Genomic DNA, 4148 nt, shown 5'->3' with positions numbered 1-4148 from the left:
CTCATGTCATATGTGTGTACTGAATACACAGCATGTGCTTGTATTAAAACACCATTTTGTATATATTATCGAAAATAGATCATAGACACCTATTGTGCTTTATATCGTACACGTCTATACTGTATACATTACGTACACACATCGTACAGCCCACGTCACAATGCTCGCAGCCACTCACCAACTTCCCCGCAGGGCCCAGGAGCTGCGGATTCGGGGAATCTGCTGGGCTCGCGGACTGGTCACTTGGGGAGACTCTAGTACCGGCTCTGACTTCTCTGCAAAGGAAGAGGCACCTGCCAGAAGGCGAGAAGGGATGTCGGCACCCGGACAGAAATGGGGCTCAGGAGGGAACATCCTCTCCTCCCCGCTAAGACCCAGATTGTGGGCGGGGCGGGGGCAGGACAGAGGGCGTCGCACCCTGCCTCCACGTCACGGGGTCAAACGTGACAAAGGCTTCAGCCTCTAGAGGGAAGAGGGGAAGGGGCAGGGGCTGGGAGTGCCCAAGGACGCGGTGGGGTCCGGGGACCCACTGGGCCGGCGCTCCCCAGGCCTCTCTCCGGCCAGTCCCGCCCTGGCTGCCCCAGGACCATCACCTCTGGCAGCGTCCTGGCCACCAGCCCAGGGAGCAGGGCCCGGGCTCAGGCTCACCTCTGCCACAGCTCTCTCCCTGCCTCCTTCTCAGACCCCTGTGCTGGGACTGGGCACCAACGTCGCTTAAAAACTTCACACTTCAAGGTATTTATAGCTTTTCATCACAGCCCTAAATAACAGAAAAAATTATCATGCAACACAGTTATTTGAAGCCACAAAAATGTTCTCTCAGCATTTTTTATTTGCAGTGAGGCCTTCAGACTCTGGAGCCCGTGTCCTGCGTGGTTTGTGTCCTTGGGGGGGGGGGCTAGTTTCCTCCGGGGATCTGTTCCTTTTCCCCCGTGTCCCCGGGGCCCTGGCTCCCCGAGCCCCTTCCTGAGGCAGCCTCACAGGTCCTAGAACAAATAAAATACGAGCTGCTCCAATTAGAATGACTCTGGCCAGGTAGTATGAATCCATTTTCCCCCAAGTGAGCTGTGGGGTTATGTTTCTGATCATAAAGATATCTGTGCTATCGGTGCATAAAGCATAAGCTTGCTCCTGTGCTGACAAGTCTTTATTTGAAATTTTTAAAGTTTATTTATTTATTTTGAGAGAGAGAGAAAGAGAAAGCACGAGCAGGGGACGGGCAGAGAGAGAATCCCAAGCAGGCTCCACACTGTCTGTGCAGAGCCCAACGTGAGGCTCGAACTCATGAAATGTGAGATCACCACCTGAGCTGATGTCAGGTGCTTAACCGACTATGCCAGCCGGGTGCCATTATTTGAATTTTTTTTAAGTAGCATTAGTACATGTTATATGGAAACCAACTTGACAATATTAAAAAAAAATGTAGAACTACGCTGTGCTGACAGCTCACAGCCTGGAGCTTGCGTCTGATTCTGTGTCTCCCTCTCTCTCTGCCTCTTTTCCATTCACGCTTTGTTCCTTTCTCTCAGAAATAAATAAATGTTAAAAAAAATTTTTTTTTAAAAACTGTAGAGCCACCAAGGGACCACAGTGCAATTTCCTTCTCTGGATGCAACCAGGCCGCCAGCTTCTGACACATCTTCCGAGAGCTGTTTCGGGACACACACCCATGTGACTTTGAAAGAAGGGGACAAGAGTCTTGAACAGCCGGGCTGTCAGGGGATTACAGCACTAACGTGGAGTCATTGCTACTGGGCTTGTCCACTCCTAACACAGCCGCGTACGGACAGGCCACTCCGCACCGGCTGCAGTGGAGACCTGGGGCCCGGGGACCGGCCTCCAGCCCGCACGGGCACAGCCCGGACCCGTCTGCCCCAACTCATCGGGGTCTTGTTTACTTCGCTCAGGTACGAGAGCACATTAGTTTTCATTTTCCACTCATTTTGAGATGCCCTGGTGAATATCATCTTATAACAGTCGGTTCAACCTTCAGAACTACCCCCAAGATTGCTTGAAATCACCGTGTTTTCTCCTCTGTCCTTTCTTCTGCCCCAGTTCAGACTCCCCGGGGTTGGCTCCAAAGTGTGCAGGTCTCTATGACACCCTGAAGGCGGCATCCAAGTAAGTAGAACCAAACCGGAACCAGAAAGGAATTCTAAACTCGGCCCAAGAGAATGCTAAGGGACACATATTCTATGAGAAGAAGACACACGTGTACCAGTGAGCATGAACCAATCGTGCCACAAGCAGAAAACAGGGATCGCAGAAGCGAAACTCTGAGTCAAAGAGCACGTCCCCGAAATGCACACAGCAGGTCACCTTCTGTAGGCGGGACCGGATGGGTCAGGACGCACAGCACACGCAGCTCATTCTAGAGAAAAGCAATTAGCAACCGTCTGAGGACAGGGACCAGGGAGGGGCTGGGGTGACGGTCCCCGGGGCGGCCACTCGCTGGTCATTGAGCTGGGTATAATAACACAGTCATTCACCATAAAGTTATATTTTTCTAAAACAAATTTTAAAAGAAAAAAAAATACGGATTCAACATCTGGCATCAGAGAGAGGTTCCATACAATCCACAGAGAAAAGTCGGCAAAGGGGCCAGACAGACAGACGATGACAGACGACGACAGACAGACAATGACAGGAATGGGTTAAAATTGCTCTGAAGTTTTTCAAGATCTCACTCTCCAGATATTTGGGTCACTATCCATTTTTCTATCACAGAAAACTTTAATATTGAACCACAGTTTCTTCAGGGCTGTTTGGTCAATAAATCTCATACTGTTTCACGGCCTCAGGATCTTATACGTGTAACTTCCTGTCAGCTGACTATGGGTGTTAGAGAATTTGATCGAATGAATGATAAGAATTATCCAGATGGGTACTTAAGTATTTTCCCTGGATTTCAAGTGGGATGTTCCTTTGGGTCAGAGAATGTTCGGCTGAGGTGCCGGCAGAACCGGCGGGGAAGACCCCCGTGTGGCTGGACAGGCCCCTGTGTCAGTCATGGGGGCCCCCACCCGCATGGCATTTCTGCCCCCTGTGCCCCAGGCCATGATTTCCAGGCTCAGAGCTTACATTGCCCTGTAAAACCGACGCCGGTCATTCAATAAACAACAGCTACAAAATAATTTAGAGAAAGAAAAAATGCACATTTCGACTGCGTTTGTTAAGGCGAGCTGTGATGCCGCGACCCCTTCTGTTTTGTGATCACGTCACAGTAAAAGCGGAGGAAATGGTCACTTTCTTCCAGGTGACATGGGGGGTAGAGCCCGGTGAAGCCCCCGTGGTGGACCTGGTTTTGCCAAGAGTTGAACATGCTCGTCAGTCATTGCTGTGTTCTTGGGCCCTCCCTGGGGGCGCGCTGGCAGTGGGTGGCGAGTGGCCGGGGGTGGCCCGGCCACCCCACTCTGCACACACAGTTTGCTTCGGGGCCACTGTCTTCTTGGAGCAATTCAGAGTTCTCATTTGGTTTCTTTTTCATTTAGCTCCTGAATTCGCGGGAGAGCAGGGTGCTCCTCCCCCGGCCCTTCTGTGATGACCTCCGTGAAGGTCACTTGTTTTCTGGGAAAGGACACAGACACCACAGCCACCAGCACTCTGAGCAGGGTTCTACCCACACCTCATCCCCCTCTCCCTTCCTATCTCTGTCTTTCTCTCCCCAGGACTAGATGGTTCAGCTTGTCCTCGGAGGGCAGAGGGAGGAGGGTGAGACCGGGGACTTGGCTGCTCTGGAAACATGTTGGCAAAGTTGAATCATTTATCTTGACGAGGAGCCGAGCCTCCCGTGTCCTCCTCACGAAGGACAGCAGGGGCCGCCGGCCAAGCCAAACACACAGCGCATTGAAGGCCTGAGGCCACCGCAACCATACCCGTTCCATCGGCCAAAACGGGCCGCATGACCAAACTCAGAGTCTGTGGGGGACCCTGCCTGCTGCCCCAAAGCGGGGGCGTCCTGAAGCCGCTCGTCTATCCCCGGAGGTCTGTCTGTCCATCACGGGAAATCTGTCCGTCTCTCACCAGAGGTCTGTCCGTCTATCACGGGAGATCTGTCCATCTATCACAGAAGCTCTCCACCCATCACTGAACATTGAGCGTTTCCACACGGGGCATTACCCCATGGAATTGGTGAAAAGAACATGTGA

The 4148-nt window shown here is 52.1% G+C and overlaps 1 long non-coding RNA gene across 1 annotated transcript; it reads left to right on the top strand.

Annotated features, from left to right (window-relative positions):
• Positions 1 to 574: 574 nt before the first annotated feature.
• Positions 575 to 2789, top strand: LOC144226057 (uncharacterized). The gene is made up of 3 exons (XR_013333521.1): positions 575 to 735; positions 1573 to 1907; positions 2056 to 2789. It is a non-coding gene; the product is annotated as an uncharacterized LOC144226057 (long non-coding RNA).
• The last annotated feature ends 1359 nt before the right edge of the window (positions 2790 to 4148 follow it).

This window comes from Crocuta crocuta, unplaced genomic scaffold, assembly GCF_008692635.1.
Source record: "Crocuta crocuta isolate KB4526 unplaced genomic scaffold, BGI_CrCroc_1.0 scaffold506, whole genome shotgun sequence".
Classification (NCBI taxonomy): domain Eukaryota; kingdom Metazoa; phylum Chordata; class Mammalia; order Carnivora; family Hyaenidae; genus Crocuta; species Crocuta crocuta.
Note: the sequence above shows the minus strand (reverse complement) of the source record. Positions and strands in the feature narration are given on the sequence as shown.